Source organism: Manis pentadactyla, chromosome 1, assembly GCF_030020395.1.
Source record: "Manis pentadactyla isolate mManPen7 chromosome 1, mManPen7.hap1, whole genome shotgun sequence".
Taxonomy (NCBI): Eukaryota; Metazoa; Chordata; class Mammalia; order Pholidota; family Manidae; genus Manis; species Manis pentadactyla.
Genome location: NC_080019.1, coordinates 85,216,055 through 85,237,269, shown reverse-complemented (window position 1 = coordinate 85,237,269; position 21,215 = coordinate 85,216,055). Strand labels below are relative to the sequence as shown.

Below are 21,215 nucleotides of genomic sequence, written 5' to 3'. Positions count from 1 at the left end.
GCCTCTGGGAACCTGGATTTTGGGAGGGCTCCCACCACCATTAAACTAGTCAGAGCAGGTCGCAGTGCCTCAACTTTGTGCTAAGAGCTTAGAAGCCCTGCTTTCCTTCTGGGAGTTTAGAACTGGGTATGTGCCAGGCAGAGGGCGCATGCATGCCAGCCCTCCGCGGAGGCCCTGGGTGCTGCTCAGCAACATGTCCCATGAGTCCTCGAGACTTGTCACCAGGGGAGCCAGTGGATCTTGGGGGTCTGCATGGGAGGGGGCTCTGCAGGCCGGGTCCCCTCCCCCTGCCCTATGTGCCTTCTCCCTTTTGATTCTGCTTTGGACCTTCCCACATAAGACACCTTAGCTGTGGAGCAACTAACCCTCTGAGACTTCCCAGCACGTCATCCAGCTGAAGAGTGGGCTGGGGGGCCCCTGACCCGAGGGTAGTAGCAATCTGTACCGACTGCCTAAGGTCAGGGCTAGGACTTAAAGCACAGTAAAGCCCGATTCACAGCAGCTTCATGAACAATGGGGCCACAGGGGCCTGCCTACCTTTTAGTTTGCGGTAAGAATTCAGATGTATGTAATAACATTTTGCAAATAATAAAGAATGACACACATAAAAAGCACTGATACTTTTAAATGGCAATGCTTTTTTATTGTCACTGCTAATAAATACTATCTGCCTACCGAATACAGACACAAGCCAAGTTCCAAAAACACTAGGGTATCAATACTAGAAACACATTTTTTCCCCTTTGCAGGGAAAGCTCTTCAAAACAATATAAATCCTTTACACTTTCTATTGTCATCTGTTAGGCAGTTTTATCCATTACTGACAAAAGCTAAATGTAATTTTAGGAGAGAGAAAGAATTTGAGGAGAAAACAATTTAGGGGGTGATGAAAACAGAATATTACTTTAACAGTGAAGATCTGTATTTGACTTTTTTAAAAAACAATTTACCATAGAGCTAAAATAGGACATTATACTGTTCCACTCAGTAAAATTCTGATGGCTTAAAAAAATGCTTCTGGGAAACTGCATCCTTAACAGCAGAGGAGGATCAAGGGGGACACCCTGTGTCCTGAGGCCTTGATGTCCTGCTCAGAGGGCAGGTGGCTGTATGCTCACAAGGCCACAACACAGGCAGCAGGGCAGGAGGAGGAGGGAAAGCGTGGGGCACCCCGGAGTGACCTGTAGTCACAAGAAGCAGCTTTATATAGCTCTCACCTCACTTCTCCAGTAGGGCCCTCTCTACTCTCTTAAACATCTTCAGTTGGACCATCAGCTCCCAGTATTTGAGGTACAGCCACATGAGTCTCCCATTCTGGCATCTGTTGGTATTCCAGACATCACCACAGTGCATATCATGCTGAAATATGTCGGCCAGGCCAGTCGTCATGTCCAGGTCAGCAGCAACGAGGTCAGAGGCCGCATGGACCAGCAAGCTCTTCTCTATCCCCAGCCACTTGCTGCGAGGGACAATCAGGCTGCAGTAGATGCTCTGCTTTTCTGTAAGAGCATCTTCAAACTCTTTCAGCAGAAGCCTAGCTCTTCTCTGCCAGTCGTCTTCCTTCTCCAGGTGACTCAGGTAGGCACTTCCCAAGGGCTGCAGCTGTCTCTTTTCTCACATGACCAGAGCCCATTCCTGTTCCAGAAGCTCCTTTTCTTCTACCAACTTGCGTCCCTGAGAGATGGGGGCTTCCTGGTAGCTGGCTGTCCTGTTTTGTTCCTTTTCAAGTTCCAAAGACAACTGAGGAACTGCACGCCGATTTTCAGAGATCATGACATGGTACTTGGCCTCGAGGTCGCGCTGGAAAGCAGTTGTCCTACGGTAGTATGCTTCTCTCTCCTTCTCTATTTCTTTCTGGGACTCCCTAGACCAAATCCAACTTGACATGAAGAAACTGGGGGAGAAAAGCACACATAACAAAACATCAGAGCTGAAGTTCTCTGATCTTTATTCAAAGAAAATATAATGCTAAGGGCAGCATTTCAATGAAGTCTTAGGCACTTCTGCTTCTGCTGAGAGGTATGAAAAATATAATATTTTGTATGAAATCATGTAATATGCCAAGTTCTTATCTTAAAATCAGGTAAGAGCTCCCAAGAGACTAGTCTGACAAGACTGCATCCAGGGATCCCTCCGTTGCATGAATTTCCATGCCTAAGAACTACCAGATTGCTTGTGCTCTCAAACCTACACCAACTGCCCCCTCTGGCAACAATGCCCCACATGCTATTGGCGAGGTTTAAAAATTAACATGGGAGAGAGGGCGGAAGATGGCGGCGTGAGTAGAGCAGCGGAAATCTCCTCCCAAAACCACATATATCTATGAAAATATAACAAAGACAACCCTTCCTAGAATAAAGATCAGAGGACACAGGACAATATCCAGACCACATCCGCACCTGAGAGAACCCAGCGCCTCACGAAGGGGGTAAGATACAAGCCCCGTCCCGGCGGGAGCCGAGCGCACATTCCCCCAACTCCCGGCGGGAGAAGAATAGGCAGAGCGGGAGGGAGATGGAGCCCAGGACTGCCGAACATCCAGCCTCAGCCATCCGGGCCAGAGTGCAAACACAGTGGGTGCGCAGGGGGCCCTGGACACTAGGAAAACAGGGCAGCAAGAACAGTGAGCGGGCACCGGAGGCCGGGCGCCAGAGGACACAAGAAAAGCGAGTGAACAATTTTTTTTTTTCTGTTCTGTTTTGGTGAGCGCTTTTTGGAAGTCTTAAAGGGATAGGGACCCCAATACTAGGGAAACAGGGCAGCAAGACCAGTGAGCAGATGCCTGAGGCTGGCGCCGGAGAATAAAGAAAAAGGAGTGGCCACCTTTTTTTTTTTTTTTATATTAATTTTTATTTTAATTTTTTTCTTTTTTTTTTGTGGTCATTGTTTTGTTTTGGCGGGTGCTTTTTGGAAGTCTCAAAGGGGCAGGGCGGGACACTTAATCCAGAGGTAGGGAATCCGGGGATCTCTGGACACCCTAACCCCTGGGCTGCAGGGAGCAGGGAGGCCCCTTACGGAAATAAATAGCCTCCCAGCAGCTCCTGCTCCAACGCGACTCCACCACTTTGGAGTAGCTGCCCGAGCCAGGCCACGCCCACAGCAACAGCGGAGATAAACTCCATAGCAACCGGGCAGGAAGCAGAAACCCTGTCTGCGCGCAGCTGCGCAGCACAAGCCACTAGAGGTCGCTGTTCTCCCAGGAGAAGAGGGCCACAAACCAACAAGAAAGGAAGTCCTTCCAGCCGTCACTCGTCCCAGTTCTGCAGACTAGTCCTATCACCATGAAAAGGCAAAGCTACAGGCAGACAAAGATCACAGAGACAGCACCAGAGAAGGAGACAGACCTAACCAGTCTTCCTGAAAAAGAATTCAAAATAAGAATCATAAACATGCTGACAGAGATGCAGAGAAATACACAAGAGAAATGGGATGAACTCCAGAGGGAGATCACAGGTGCCAGAAAGGAGATCGCAGAAATGAAACAAACTCTGGAAGGGTTTATAAGCAGAATGGATAGAATGCAAGAGGCCATTGATGGAATTGAAATCAGAGAACAGGAACGCATAGAAGCTGACATAGAGAGAGACAAAAGGATCTCCAGGAATGAAACAATATTAAGAGAACTGTGTGACCAATCCAGAAGGAACAATATCCGTATTATAGGGGTCCCAGAAGAAGAAGAGAGAGGAAAAGGGATGGAAAGTATCTTGGAAGAAATAATAGCTGAAAACTTCCCCACACTGGGGGAGGAAATAATCGAACAGACCATGGAAATACACAGAACCCCCAAAAGAAAGGATCCAAGGAGGACAACACCAAGACACATAATAATTAAAATGGCAAAGATCAAGGACAAGGAAAGAGTTTTAAAGGCAGCTAGAGAGAAAAAAGTCACCTATAAAGGAAAACCCATCACGCTAACATCAGATTTCTCAACAGAAACCCTACAGGCCAGAAGAGAATGGCGTGATATACTTAATACAATGAAACAGAAGGGCCTTGAACCAAGGATACTGTATCCAGCACGACTATCATTCAAATATGACGGTGGGATTAAACAATTCCCAGACAAACAAAAGCTGAGGCAATTTGCTTTCCACAAACCACCTCTACAGAACATCTTGCAGGGACTGCTCTAGATGGGAGCACTCCTAGAAAGAGCACAGCACAAAACACCCAACTTATGAAGAATAGAGGAGGAGGAACAAGAAGGGAGAGAAGAAAAGAATCTCCAGACAGTGTATATAACAGCTCAATAAGCGAGCTAAGTTAGGCAGTAAGATACTAAAGAGGCTAACCTTGAACCTTTGGTAACCACGAATTTAAAGCCTGCAATGGCAATAAGTACATATCTTTCAATAGTCACCCTAAATGTTAATGGGTTGAATGCACCAATCAAAAGACACAGAGTAACAGAATGGATAAAAAAGCAAGACCCATCTATATGCTGCTTACAAGAAACTCACCTCAAACCCAAAGACATGTACAGACTAAAAGTCAAGGGATGGAAAAACATATTTCAAGCAAACAACAGTGAGAAGAAAGCAGGAGTTGCAGTACTAATATCAGACAAAATAGACTTCAAAACAAAGAAAGTAACAAGAGATAAAGAAGGACACTACATAATGATAAAGGGCTCAGTCAAACAAGAGGATATAACCATTCTAAATACATATGCACCCAACACAGGAGCACCAGCATATGTGAAACAAATACTAACAGAACTAAAGGGGGATATAGACTGCAATGCATTCATTCTAGGAGACTTCAACACACCACTCACCCCAAAGGATAGATCCACTGGGCAGAAAATAAGTAAGGACACGGAAGCACTGAACAACACAGTAGAGCAGATGGACCTAATAGACATCTATAGAACTCTACATCCAAAAGCAGCGGGATATACATTCTTCTCAAGTGCACATGGAACATTCTCCAGAATAGACCACATACTAGGCCCCAAAAAGAGCCTCAGAAAATTCCAAAAGATTGAAATCCTACCAACCAACTTTTCAGACCACAAAGGCATAAAACTAGAAATAAACTGTACAAAGAAAGCAAAGAGGCTCACGAACACATGGAGGCTTAACAACACGCTCCTAAATAATCAATGGATCAATGACCAAATCAAAATGGAGATCCAGCAATATATGGAAACAAATGACAACAACAACACTAAGCCCCAACTTTTGTGGGATACAGCAAAAGCAGTCATAAGAGGCAAGTATATAGCACTCCAAGCATATTTAAAAAAGGAAGAGCAATCCCAAATGAATGGTCTAATGTCACAATTATCGAAATTGGAAAAAGAAGTACAGATGAGGCCTAAGGTCAGCAGAAGGAGGGACATAATAAAGATCAGAGAAGAAATAAATAAAATTGAGAAGAATAAAACAATAGCAAAAATCAATGAAACTAAGAGCTGGTTCTTCGAGAAAATAAACAAAATAGATAAGCCTCTAGCCAGAATTATTAAGAAGAAAAGAGAGTCAACACAAATCAACAGTATCAGAAACGAGAAAGGAAAAATCACGACGGACCCCACGGAAATGCAAAGAATTATTGGAGAATACTATGAAAACCTATATGCTAACAAGCTGGGAAACCTAGGAGAAATGGACAACTTCCTAGAAAAATATACCCTTCCAAGATTGACCCAGGAAGAAACAGAAAATCTAAACAGACCAATTACCAGCAACGAAATTGAAGCAGTAATCAAAAAACTACCAAAGAACAAAACCCCCGGGCCAGATGGATTTACCTCGGAATTTTATCAGACATACAGGGAAGACATAATACCCGTTCGCCTTAAAGTTTTCCAAGAAATAGAGGAGGAGGGGATACTCCCAAACTCATTCTATGAAGCTAACATCACCCTAATACCAAAACCAGGCAAAGACGCCACCAAAAAAGAAAACTACAGACCAATATCCCCGATGAACGTAGATGCAAAAATACTCAACAAAATATTAGCAAACCGAATTCAAAAATACATCAAAAGGATCATACACCATGACCAAGTGGGATTCATCCCAGGGATGCAAGGATGGTACAACATTCAAAAGTCCATCAACATCATCCACCACATCAACAAAAAGAAAGACAAAAACCACATGATCATCTCCATAGATGCTGAAAAAGCATTTGACAAAGTTCAACATCCATTCATGTTAAAAACTCTCAGCAAAATGGGAATAGAGGGCAAGTACCTCAACATAATAAAGGCCATCTAAGATAAACCCACAGCCAACATTATATTGAACAGCGAGAAGCTGAAAGCATTTCCTCTGAGATCGGGAACTAGACAGGGATGCCCACTATCTCCACTGTTATTTAACATAGCACTGGAGGTCCTAGCCATGGCAATCAGACAAAATAAAGAAATACAAGGAATCCAGATTGGTAAAGAAGAAGTTAAACTGTCACTATTTGCAGATGACATGATACTGTACATAAAAAAACACTAAAGACTCCACCCCAAAACTACTAGAACTGATATCGGAATACAGCAAAGTTGCAGGTTACAAAATCAACACACAGAAATCTGTGGCTTTCCTATATACTAACAATGAACCAACAGAAAGAGAAATCAGGAAAACAACTCCATTCACAATTGCATCAAAAAAAATAAAATACCTAGGAATAAACCTAACCAAAGAAGTGAATGACCTATACTCTGAAAATTACAAGTCACTCTTAAGAGAAATTAAAGGGGACACTAACAAATGGAAACTCATCCCATGCTCGTGGCTAGGCAGAATTAATATCATCAAAATGGCCAACCTGCCCAAAGCAATATACAGATTCGATGCAATCCCTATCAAATTACCAGCAACATTCTTCAATGAACTGGAACAAATAATTCAAAAATTCATATGGAAACACCAAAGACCCCGAATAGCCAAAGCAATCCTGAGAAAGAAGAATAAAGTAGGGGGGATCTCACTCCCCAACTTCAAGCTCTACTATAAAGAAATAGTAATCAAGACAATTTGGTACTGGCACAAGAGCAGAGCCACAGACCAATGGAACAGACTAGACAATCCAGACATTAACCCAGACATATATGGTCAATTAATATTTGATAAAGGAGCCATGGACATACAATGGCGAAATGACAGTCTCTTCAACAGGTGGTGCTGGCAAAACTGGACAACTACATGTAGGAGAATGAAACTGGACCATTTTCTAACCCCATATACAAAAGTAAACTCAAAATGGATCAAAGACCTGAATGTAAGCCATGAAACCATTAAACTCTTGGAAGAAAACATAGTCAAAAACCTCTTAGACATAAACATGAGTGACCTCTTCTTGAACATATCTCCCCGGGCAAGGAAAACAACAGCAAAAATGAGTAAGTGGGACTATATTAAGCTGAAAAGCTTCGGTACAGCAAAAGACACCATCAATAGAACAAGAAGGATCCCTACAGTATGGGAGAATATATTTGAAAATGACACATCCGATAAAGGCTTGACGTCCAGAATATATAAGGAGCTAACAAACCTCAACAAACAAAAAACAAATAACCCAATTAAAAAATGGGCAGAGGAACTGAACAGACAGTTCTCCAAAAAAGAAATACAGATGGCCAAAAGACACATGAAAAGATGCTCCACATCGCTAATTATCAGAGAAATGCAAATTAAAACTACAATGAGGTATCACCTCACAGCAGTAAGGATGGCTGCCATCCAAAAGACAAACAACAACAAATGTTGGCGAGGCTGTGGAGAAAGGGGAACCCTCCTACACTGCTGGTGGGAATGTAAGTTAGTTCAACCATTGTGGAAAGCAGTATGGAGGTACATCAAAATGCTCAAAACAGACTTACCATTTGACCCAGGAATTCCACTCCTAGGAATTTACCCTAAGAACGCAGCAATCAAGTTTGAGAAAGACAGATGCACCCCCATGTTTATTGCAGCACTATTTACAATAGCCAAGAATTGGAAGCAACCTAAATGTCCATCAATAGATGAATGGATAAAGAAGATGTGGTACATATACACAATGGAATACTACTCAGCCATAAGAAAAGGGCAAATCCTACCATTTGCAGCAACATGGATGGACCTGGGGGATATTATGCTCAGTGAAACAAGCCAAGCAGAGAAAGAGAAATACCAAATGATTTCACTTATCTGTGGAATATAAGAACAAAGGAAAAACTGAAGGAACAAAACAGCAGCAGAATCACAGAACTCAAGAATGGACTAACAGGTACCAAAGGGAAAGGGACTGGGGAGGATGGGTGGGTAGGGAGGGATAAGGGGGGGAGAAGTAGGGGGGTATTAAGATTAACATGCATGGGGTGTAGGAGAAAAGGGAGGGCTGTACAACACAGAGAAGGCAAGTAGTGATTCTACAACATTTTGCTATGCTGATGGACAGTGACTGTAAAGGGGTTTATAGGGGGGACCTGGTATAGGAGAGAGCCTAGTAAACATAATATTCGTCATGTAAGTGTAGATTAATGATATAAAAAAAAAAAAGGCAGTTCCTGTGTGGTGACCTCCAATGAGTTCTACACAAGTGTATAAAGGGCATATAAAAGTGTAGGCAAAGGGCCTGTTTGTGTTTATACAGAGGATCAAAGTCTAATTTGGCTACACTGAAAATCAACTAAGATATGATATGGAAAAGAACTTCCAACATCAGGACTCTCTGGAAGACTCAAGCCAGAAGATGATCATCAAAAAACCCCAACAAATATCCACACACTGCTACAGGTGTAGATGCACTCATCCCACCAGTTCCTGGACTTGCCATGGGAATGAAGAAGGAGATATCTAAACTGGCCTGTGCATACAGTAAAACAACAAATTTCACTGGATCTGTACTGTTGGAACTCAACCAAGAATTTGGAGAAGTGCAAATTGTAGCGCTCCGAAGTCTTACCACTACAGACTATTTACTGTTAAAAGAACATAAGGGATGTGAACATTCCCCAGGAATGGGTTGTTTTACTTTGTCTGATTTCTCTCAGAATGTTCAAGTTCAGTTGGACAATATCCACCATATCATAGATAAGTTTTCACAAATGCCTAAGGTGCCTAACTGGTTTTCTTGGTTTCACTGGAGATGGCTGATAATTACAGATCTGCTTTGGTTATGTAACTATACTCCTATTATGTTAATGTGTGTGCGCAATTTAAGTAGTAGCTTAAAACCTATACATGCTGAAGTTACTCTACAAGAAGATATGTCAAAGAAATAATCAATCTTCCCATGTTTTCTTCCGCCTGCTACTTCTATAGCTTTTCTTCTTCCTTCCTAATTACAACCCTTAAATAGAATTCGTGCCTCATATCAAATTTACCGAGTATCATAGTTCTTCCATGTGGTTAAGATACCTCAAGACAAATGCTGGGCATAGAAGCCACAGGGCATAAATATGCAAAGAAGTAAAAAGCTAACCTTTTCAAACAATAAGGCTTCCCTCTCACTTACCAACTTCACATTTCCCTGTATGGCCCCGGAAGATGACTGGTTAGCCAGAGACGGGTAAGATTCCTCAAGGGAGGAACAACCTAAGACAGGCACAGTCGCAGGGGTGCCATCAGGTGAGAAATTGGGGATCAACAGAGGTGAGGCTTAGAACCTCACCCCCCCTGTTCTGAGAGAAATCTTCTGCATACGTGGATGTTTTATTGCCCTGGTCTAGCTCGGATTAACACATAGTCTACAGGCACACACCTGATCATCTACATTTGCTCTCTTACAACACTAAACTATGTTTTCTACCTTTATCTTGTATCTACCTACCACTTCAGCATTTTATTAAAAATAATAATAATAAAGAGAGAAATGTGGTATCCACATATAAATCAAATATAAAAACCAAATGAGTGTTCATATTTGAACTGACTGTTTAGAGTTCATAATGCATGAGCAAAACCGAAAGTTTCTGTGATGACTGACCTTGTACTGTTCACTATGTAACTTATTCATTATGTAAGAATTTGTTCTCCATGTAAGAACTTGTTTGTTATGCCTCAGAAGATTGCAGACTGACGAAAATTAGGCTTGGGGTGGATTAATGATTGTGCATTGAGCATTGACTCCCCTATACAGAATTTTATTGTCGTTAACAACCATTTGATCAATAAATATGAGAGATGCCCTCACAAAAAAAAAAAAAAAAAAAAAAAAAAAAAAAAGGACAGACTTCCAATGGTAAAATAAATAAGTAACCGGCATGTAATGTATAGCATAAGGAATATAGTCAAGATATTAAACAGCTTGGTAGGGTGATAGCTGGAACCTAGAATTATGTATATAAATGTTCTACCACTGTGTTGTACACTTGAAACTAATGTAATGTAATACTGTGCGTCAACTACCCTTCAATAAAAAATAATTATTTAAAAAAAAAATCAATGAAACCAAGAGTTGGTTCTTCGAGAATATAAACAAAATAGATAAGCCTCTGGCAGACTTATTAAGAAGAAAAGAGAGTCAACACAAATCAACAGTATCAGAAATGAGAAAGGAAAAATCATGACGGACCCCACAGATATACAAAGAATAATTAGAGAATACTATGAAAACCTATATGCTAACAAGCTGGGAAACCTCGGAGAAATGGACAACTTCCTAGAAAAATACAACCTTCCAAGATTGACCCAGGAAGAAACAGAAAATCTAAACAGACCAATTACCAGCAACGAAATTGAAGCGGTAATCAAAAAACTACCAAAGAACAAAACCCCCGGGCCAGATGGATTTACCTCGGAATTTTATCAGACATACAGAGAAGACATAAAACCCATTCGCCCTAAAGTTTTCCAAAAAATAGAGTAGGAGGGGACACTCAAAAACTCATTCTATGAAGCTAACATCACCCTAATACCAAAACCAGGCAAAGACCCCACCAAAAAAGAAAACTACAGACCAATATCCCTGATGAACGTAGATGCAAAAATACTCAACAAAATATTAGCAAAGCGAATTCAAAAATAGATCAAAAGGATCATACACCATGACCAAGTGGGATTCATCCCAGGGATGCAAGGATGGTACAACATTCGAAAGTCCATCAACATCATCCACCACATCAACAAAAAGAAAGACAAAAACCACACGATCATCTCCATAGATGATGAAAAAGCATTTGACAAAGTTCAACATCCATTCATGATAAAAACTCTCAGCAAAAGGGGAATAGAGGGCAAGTACCTCAACATAATAAAGGCCATCTATGATAAACCCACAGCCAGCATTATATTGAACAGCAAGAAGCTGAAAGCATTTCCTCTGAGATCGGGAACTAGACAGGGATGCCCACTCACACCACTGTTATATAACATAGTACTGGAGGTCCTAGCCACTGCAATCACACAAAACAAAGAAATACAAGGAATCCAGATTGGTAAAGAAGAAGTTAAACTGTCTCTATTTGCAGATGACATGATACTGTACATAAAAAACCCTAAAGACTCCACCCCAAAACTACTAGAAATGATAGCGGAATACAGCAAAGTTGCAGGATACAAAATCAACACACAGAAATCTGTGGCTTTCCTATACACTAACAATGAACCAATAGAAAGAGAAATCAGGAAAACAATTCCATTCACAACTGCATCAAAAAGAATAAAATACCTAGAAATAAATCTAACCAAAGAAGTGAATGACCTATACTCTGAAAATTACAAGTCACTCTTAAGAGAAATTAAAGGGGACACTAACAGATGGAAACTCATCCCATGCTCGTGGCTAGGCAGAATTAATATCATCAAAATGGCCATCCTGCCCAAAGCAATATACAGATTCGATGCAATCCCTATCAAATTACCAACAACATTCTTCAATGAACTGGAACAAATAATTCAAAAATTCATATGGAAACACCAAAAACCCCGAATAGCCAAAGCAATCCTGAGAAAGAAGAATAAAGTAGGGGGGATCTCACTCCCCAACTTCAAGCTCTACTATAAAGAAATAGTAATCAAGACAATTTGGTACTGGCACAAGAGCAGAGCCACAGACCAATGGAACAGACTAGAGAATCCAGACATTAACCCAGACATATATGGTCAATTAATATTTGATAAAGGAGCCATGGACATACAATGGCGAAATGACAGTCTCTTCAACAGATGGTGCTGGCAAAACTGGACAGCTACATGTAGGAGAATGAAACTGGACCATTGTCTAACCCCATTTACAAAAGTAAACTCAAAATGGATCAAAGACCTGAATGTAAGTCATGAAACCATTAAACTCTTGGAAGAAAACATAGGCAAAAACCTCTTAGACATAAACATGAGTGACCTCTTCTTGAACATATCTCCCCGGGCAAGGAAAACAACAGCAAAAATGAGTAAGTGGGACTATATTAAGCTGAAAAGCTTCTGTACAGCAAAAGACACCATCAATAGAACAAAAAGGAACCCTACAGTATGGGAGAATATATTTGAAAATGACACATCCGATAAAGGCTTGACGTCCAGAATATATAAAGAGCTCACACGCCTCAAAAAACAAGAAACAAATAACCCAATTAAAAAATGGGCAGAGGAACTGAACAGACAGTTCTCCAAAAAAGAAATACAGATGGCCAACAGACACATGAAAAGATGCTCCACATCGCTAATTATCAGAGAAATGCAAATTAAAACTACAATGAGGTATCACCTCACAGCAGTAAGGATGGCTGCCATCCAAAAGACAAACAACAACAAATGTTGGCGAGGCTGTGGAGAAAGGGGAACCCTCCTACACTGCTGGTGGGAATGTAAGTTAGTTCAACCATTGTGGAAAGCAGTATGGAGGTACATCAAAATGCTCAAAACAGACTTACCATTTGACCCAGGAATTCCACTCCTAGGAATTTACCCTAAGAACGCAGCAATCAAGTTTGAGAAAGACAGATGCACCCCCATGTTTATTGCAGCACTATTTACAATAGCCAAGAATTGGAAGCAACCTAAATGTCCATCAATAGATGAATGGATAAAGAAGATGTGGTACATATACACAATGGAATACTACTCAGCCATAAGAAAAGGGCAAATCCTACCATTTGCAGCAACATGGATGGACCTGGGGGATATTATGCTCAGTGAAACAAGCCAAGCAGAGAAAGAGAAATACCAAATGATTTCACTTATGTGTGGAATATAAGAACAAAGGAAAAGCTGAAGGAACAAAACAGCAGCTGAATCACAGAACTCAAGAATGGACTAACAGGTACCAAAGGAAAAGGGACTGGGGAGGATGGGTGGGTAGGGAGGGATAAGGTGGGGAGAAGTAGGGGGGTATTAAGATTAGCATGCATGGGAGGTAGGAGAAAAGGGAGGGCTGTACAACACAGAGAAGGCAAGTAGTGATTCTACAACATTTTGCTATGCTGATGGACAGTGACTGTAAAGGGGTTTATAGGGGGGACCTGGTATAGGAGAGAGCCTAGTAAACATAATATTTGTCATGTAAGTGTAGATTAGTGATACCAAAAAAAAAAAAAAAAGGGCAGTTCCAGTGTGGTAACCTCCAATGGGTTCTACACAAGGGTATAAAGGGGATATAAAAGTGTAGGCAAAGGGCCTGTTTGTGTTTATACAGAGGATCAAAACCTAATTGGGCTACCCAGAAAATGAAATAATATACGATATGAAAAAGAACTTCCAACATCAGCACTCTCTGGAAGACTCATGCCAGAAGATGATCATCAAAAAACCCCAACAAAGATCCACGCACTGCTACAGCTGTAGATGCACTCATCCCACCAGTTCCTGGACTTGCCATGGGAATGAAGAAGGAGATATCTAAACTGGCCTGTGCATACAGTAAAACAACAAATTTCACTGGATCTATACTGTTGGAACTCAATGAAGAATTAGGAGAAGTGGAAATTGTAGCGCTCCAAAATCTTACCACTACAGACTATTTACTGTTAAAAGAACATAAGGGATGTGAACATTCCCCAGGAATGGGTTGTTTTACTTTGTCTGATTTCTCTCAGACTGTTCAAGTTCAGTTGGACAATATCCACCATATCATAGATAAGTTTTCACAAATGCCTAAGGTGCCTAACTGGTTTTCTTGGTTTCACTGGAGATGGCTGGTAATTACAGATATGCTTTGGTTATGTAACTATACTCCTATTATGTTAATGTGTGTGCGCAATTTAAGTAGTAGCTTAAAACCTATACATGCTGAAGTTACTCTACAAGAAGATATGTCAAAGAAATAATCAATCTTCCCATGTTTTCTTCCGCCTGCTACTTCTATAGCTTTTCTTCTTCCTTCCTAATTACAAGCCTTAAATAGAATTCGTGCCTCACATCAAATTTACCGAGTATCATAATTCTTCCAAGTGGTTAAGATACCTCAAGACAAATGCTGGGCATAGAAGCCACAGGGCATAAATATGCAAAGAAATAAAAAGCTAACCATTTCAAACAATAAGGCTTCTCTCTCACTTACCAACTTTACATTTCCCTGTATGGCCCCGGAAGATGACTGGTTAGCCAGAGACGGGTAAGATTCCTCAAGGGAGGAACAACCTAAGACAGGCACAGTCACAGGGGGGTCATCTGGTGAGAAATTGGGGATCAACAGAGGTGAGGCTTAGAACCTCACCCCCCATGTTCTGAGAGAAATCTTCTGCATCCGTGGATGTTTTATTGCCCTTGTCTAGCTTGGATTAACACACAGTCTACAGGCACACACCTGATCATCTACATTTGCTCTCTTACAACATTAAACTATGTTTTCTACCTTTATCTTGTATCTACCTACCACTTCAGCATTTTATTAAAAATAATAATAATAAAGAGAGAAATGTGGTATCCACATATAAATCAAGTATAAAAATCAAATGAGTATTCATATTTGAACTGACTGTTTATAGTTCATAATGCATGAGCAAAACCGAAAGTTTCTGTGATGACTGCCCTTGTACTGTTCACTATGTTACTTATTCACTATGTAAGAATTTGTTCTCAATGTAAGAACTTGTTTGTTATGCCTCAGAAGATTGGAGACTGACGAAAATTAGGCTTGGGGTGGATTAATGTTTGTGCATTGAGCATTGACTCCCCTATACAGAATTTTATTGTTGTTAACCATTTGATCAATAAATATGAAAGATGCCCTCAAAAAAATAAAAGTACACACTTCCAATGGTAAAATAAATAAGTAACCGGGATGTAATTTATAGCATTAGGAATATAGTCAAGATATTGTAACAGCTTGGTAAGGTGATAGCTGGTACCTAGAATGTTCTTGTATATAAATGTTGAATCACTATGCTGTACACCTGAAACTAATGTAAGGTAATACTGTGTGTCAAGTACCCTTCAATAAAAAATAATTATCTACCAAAAAAAAAAAAATTAACATGGGTGTGGAGGGCTGGAATCAATATCACCCTGGAAGTGATGTCACTCCACAAGTGACATCTGGGCACCACGAAGTGCTATAACAGGAAGTGCTATCACCAGAAGCAGAAGTGACAACACCAGATATGAGATTAGCCTGTAGGTGACACCTTTTTGAGCCTGTGCTCAGAAATAAAACTGCAACACTCATTTGCCATCAGTGGGCAGTGAATCTCCTGATCCCAGCTTTGGTTTCCGGATCTTTTTTGTATCTTTCTCTGTGTTTCCTTTAAGCTCTTCATACACTGCTCTCCAGTTCAGCTGGTTTGTGGAGCTGGTCTCCGCACATGGGCATGCTTCAAATATTATTGGCCAAGTTATTTCAGAACTGAATAAATTTCAAAATGTGTTCCATTACTGATGATCACTAGTAAGCAGCTGCAGTCTGATAGGGTACACAAGTGGGGTGGAGTAAGACATTCAACCTCAAGACATGGTTTGGCTGCCTTGCCCCAAACTAGAGCACCCTGGGACAGAGAGTGAGCAGAGGCTGGAGTGGGCAGTCTCCACTCGGCCCCACCGCACAGCAGCAGCCAGGCCTCAGCCCTCTGCTGTGCCCCGTGTCCGAAGAGAAGGAGGTGCCAGTTCTGCACAGGAACACCTCCTCTCCCCGCACTACTGCACATCAAAGTTCCAGGTGCTTCAGTATAAAACAGAAGCCACTGTGGTGACAGGTGACTCTTTCTGGTGCAGGAACCCAGCACATTCAGAACCAATACCACATGCCCAAGCCCAGCACAATTGTCAGTCCCAGTCCCAGCACAAATGTCAGAGCCACACGCCCAGTCCAGGCACGAATGTCAGTCCCAGTCCTGGCACGACTGCCAGGGCCACATGCCCAGTCCTGGCACAAATGTCAGGTCCACATGCCCAGACCTGGCACAAATGGCAGGGCCACACGCCCAGTCCCAGCACAAACGTCAGGGCCACACACCCAATACTGATTCCTCACAATCGCAAGTTCAGCCTGTGCAGGACACATGTCCTGCATGGACTCATCCCTTGAAGACAGGACTGTGCAGCAAGTCTTCAAAGCCCAAGGTCTCCAGGCCACCAAGGGCGGCAGTCCAGCTCTGAGGGGTCACCTGTGCAGGCTCTCACACACAGCCAGGCTGTCCCCATGCTGCTCTCCCAACCCTGGGAACCACTGGAGTGCCTACAGCCTTCCTGGTCCCCTCCCTCCTTTTGGTGTCCCTTCCCCAGGTCCCTTGGGACTCCAACCAAGTCCCAAGATCAACTATCACACCCTGAGGCAGCAGAACCTCCACATGTCCAAAAGCTTTTCCCACCTGCACCAACATTGCTGGTTCCCTGGGCCTAAAACCACACTCATCTCCCAGCTTAAAACAGTTCTCAGCCCCATTTCAGTTGCTACTCAGGCTCCTCCTTCTGCCAGAGGCCACAGCAGGGGAGCTGATCTGTAAAGGAGCAGCTTGGTGTAACTGACAGGCACGGAAAGGTGGGCAAAATGCGAGGCGGAGAGAGGAAAGAAGAGCCAGTGCAGTTTGGGGTGGGTTCATGGAAGGCTTCATAAGTAGGTGGATGTGAACAGAGTCTGGATGGCCAAGTGGTACCTAGGAGGAATGCTCCCTCTGGGCAGGAGGAGTAAGTACAACTGAGCAGATCACATGCCTGTGAAGATAGCAGACAGCTCCCAGAGGAGCTGGGGCAGTCACTGGGAAAGCCCCCACAGATACTGATAAGGAAGTGAAATCGGACCTGACACCACTCTGGTGTGAGCAGAGGGTCAGAGGTGAAGGAGGAAGATGGGCAGGGCCACCTCCTGTGCTGGTCTAGGTGCAGTCTCATTCAGGTCCTGTACTGACACATGTCAAGTGGTGCAGACACAGGGTACCCTGGACCACATGGCACAGGCTGTAGTCACCAGGAGTTCTGGGGGGGTGCCCTTAATCAGGAGGTCTCCAGAAAGACATGCTGGGTGGAGATCACCAGGGAGGGTCAGAGTTAGTAACATGTCAGTCCAATAATCCTCAATTCTGGGTCTTAACTAGAACACTCTTGCCTTACAACTTTAGGCAGACACAACTCTCTGGAGCCTTAGTTTCAAAAGGCAGAGAAAAGAGAGCTGGGGCTCCCACTTCTGGGACAGCACAAGTGCTCTCCCTATTCATTCTGCTGAAAACAGCCACTGGACATCTGTGCACAACAAGCAGCTGACTATGAAAGGGAGACAGGGGGACTCTGGAACCCACAAACACCTGGGAGTGTGCCCTGGGACTCTGTTTTGCCTCTACATAAAACTTGATACTTAAGTGCCAATGGGTGCAGATTTTCTTGTAAAAGCCCAGCAAAAGTCTCTCTGCCAAAGGACTAGGAAAGGGGCCCCTGTAAGACAAAAAATGTTTAGACAATGACCACTCTACTAACGCCAAACTGTTAGCAGACAACTGTATCCCCACAACCCCTGTGTGGGCAAAGGCTAGGGGAACCCTCCTGGTCCCCCCTGGGGTGGTGGCAGAGGAAGCTGTGTGGGACGTGGCAAAAAGATGTGCCCACCTCTTGGCTCTCCAGACACCTGGGAGAGCCCCGGTAGAGGCCTGGGTAACAGGGCAGAAGGCCTCCTGTTTGGGCCTTCTTCCTGGGGCCAGTGGGCTGGAGGCCAAGTGGGAAGCATGACCTTCCATCCCTGCCTGCAGGAAGGAGGCAGCCACACCTTTCCCCTGATGAGCACCGTCAAAGAAACCAGCCTGAAAAAGATTGAGTAGAACCAGAATGTCACAACATAATACTCAAAATGCCCAGGTTTCCATCAAACAAGAATCAGGAATATCTCAAATTGAATTAAACAAATATAATCAGTAGATACCAATACTGAGATGACAAAAGACGTTATCATCCGATAAAAGTTTAAAGCAGCCATAAGATGTATAAACAAAGAAATAGAAAGTTTCAGAAATGAAATAGAAGACATAAAAAACTAAACAGAAATATCAGAACTGAAAAATACAATAACCAAAAAATTCTTAAGGATCCACAATAGGTGTGGGAAGAGAGAGAAGCTGGTTAAAGTGATAAACTACTCAGTATGTCCCTTATAAACATGGACAAGACATTCTTAGCCAGATACTGGTAAATATATTCTACAATATTTAAGAAAAATTATATTGCATGACCAAGTGGGAATTATTCTAAACACACAAGGCTGGTTCTACACTCAAAAGTCAATTGATATAATCCAACACGTTAGTGGCCTAAAGAACAAAAAGCACATGATCATATCAACTGACATAAAGACAAAACTCAACACCCATTCATGATAAAAACTCAGAGAAAGAGGAAGGGAAGGGAATGTCCTTGCCTTGATAAAGGTATCTATGAAACCCACAGCTAATGCTGTACTTGATGGTGAAAAGACTGAATCCTTTTACTCTCACATCAGGAACTATTTAAGAGTCCTGGAAGTTCCAGCCAGTGCAGGAAAGCAAGAAAAGGAAATAGAAAGTAAACAGATTGGGAAGGATGGAATAAAACCTAAGTTTTCTAAGCTAAACAGAAATGAACTCAAAATGGATCATGGGCTTTTATGCAAAAAGTAAAACTAAAACTTGAAGAAAAAACACAGAGGGGGGAGTCTTGAGGATGTAGGGCTAGGCAAAGAATTCCCAGACCTGCATGCGACGCATGATCCTTAAAAGGGAAAACTGATAAACTGGACTTCACCAATATTAGAACCATTGTTCTGTGAGAGATTCCATTGATGGAATGAAGAGACAAGGTACAGACTCGATGTTCACAGACCAGAGTCCAGCTCTCACAACCCAACAATCCTATCAGAAGACAGCTGGCAGACCAGAATGGACATTCCATGCAGAGGACAGACTGATGTCAAGTATGTGAAAAGCTGCTCCAAACTTTAGCCATCAGGGAAATGCAAATTGAAGCCACAGCAGAATGGGTAAAATAAAACCACAAAATAAAAATAATGACCACAACAAATACCAGCAAGGATACCAAGAAACTAGATCACTCACACTGCTAGAGAGAGCTAAAACCCTGCAGCCACTCTGGGAAACATTCTGGCTCCTCCTTAAAAATTAAACATCCCCTCCCAGGCCAGCTCACAACAGCAGGCGGATCATGGCTCGGTGATCTGCACAGGGCCTGCAGACCCAAATCCGGCCCTGAGGACACTGCCATTTAGAAGCTCAGGAGCCTGCCGCCTTGCAAAACACCACTTAAAAGTCGGAAAAGTGAGGAACCTGGTGAGTGAGCTGAAGGCTTAGAATCGCACTGACTCCTGTAGTCATCAGAGGCCCCGATGTGACTCCCACTTTCCGTCTGTTTTCAGACCTATCTCCAGCTTTATAGCCTTCCCCAGTAATCTTTGCTTCTGATGTTCTTGCCTTCTTGGACTTTTGAAATGGTGCTTTCTGATCCTGAGAAGGGTGACGTATTTTTTTTCTTCCTGATTATCTTGCTTAGGTAATGTGATTGAAGAAAAATTTTAACTTTGCAATCTTATAAGAATTCTCCAAAAATGTGTCATTACATAGTTAAGAAGTTATATTACAAAATAAGGGCATCAACTAGCCTCCTAGCTGGTCCAGGAATAGCCTAGAAGTAAAGGCAGGCAAAATAGTAGTTGATAAATGCCACTCTTGATGGCTTCCACTTCCCATAGGAAACCCTGCTGACCTGAGAAACCCAGTCCACAGCAAGTGCCAATGCAAACAGAGGGCAGCTTCTTCGATTCAATTCCTCAGGTCCTCACATGCTTAAGTGCCAGCCCAGAAGCATGGGATGTGGGATACAACTCCTGAATATTAGGAAATGTATCATGTAGTGGGGATAATTACAACTGACTTGTGGCCAGTAATTTCCCGAAGTAGTACACAGTCAAAATGGTGAGGATTTCTGGCCAAGGTGAGCAGAGGTGTCATGGATGAAGTCTCCCGAAGACTGATTTTCTAAACATTAAACAGACATCCAAGACTGGCTTTCTTTCATGTCCATTTTATTCTTCTCCATCCATCCTTACAAAGGCAATTGGAGCAAGGGAGCCCCTTAGGGCAGTGAAGCCTCGACAGGGTGCTAACAGTTGTCGACACCCACTCCACACAATGCTTCTGAATATATTGTCTTATTCACCCTCACAATGCATCCAGGTAATCATGATGCTACCTGCCCTGGACAGGGGAAACAAGCTCAGAGGGTTAAGTAATTTGCCCAAAACAAACTGTATGAGACAAAACTAGGGTGTACACTTTCATCTGTCAGGGTCCATTTCCAAGGTCTTTGGGCTCCCTACTTTCAACCCAGAAATCACAATTATTAGGAAAATGATAACTTACGAAAAGCAGCCAATCCCAGCATTGGCACCAACAAGGCATAATTCCATCTGCTTCCTTCACCCCCATCAGCCCTGGAATTAGGCCAGATATTCCAATTTGGGGGGTCATTTAGGTTATTCATGGAGATACACATTGAGGCAAATAACAAAACTATTAAGCACACAATAGGAATAAAATACATTTGTCACAAGTGTATCATCTACAGGCTCACGTGAATCCCTTTTTAATTCCCAAAAACTTTTGTTCAGTTCCACCTGAGTATTGTACATGGTAAGCCTTATGGGATTCAAAGCAGAAATAAACAATGCCTTAAGACAAAAGCAACTCACACTGTAGTCAGGACAGAGACATGCCTCACATAAGTGAGATGCAAGTTGAATGAGATATGTTCTCTAATGAAAATGTTTAAAAGTACGGTTGTAGGTAAAAATCCAGAAATAGGAAGATGTGAAAACACTGGCTGCTTCAGAGAATGGTATATAGGGCTGAGATGTTGCCATGGTTCTCAAAC

The 21,215-nt window shown here is 42.4% G+C and overlaps 1 pseudogene; it reads right to left on the bottom strand.

The window, feature by feature from the left end:
• Window positions 1-331: 331 nt before the first annotated feature.
• Window positions 332-20,882, bottom strand: LOC130683074 (coiled-coil domain-containing protein 127-like; annotated as a pseudogene).
• Window positions 20,883-21,215: the final 333 nt, after the last annotated feature.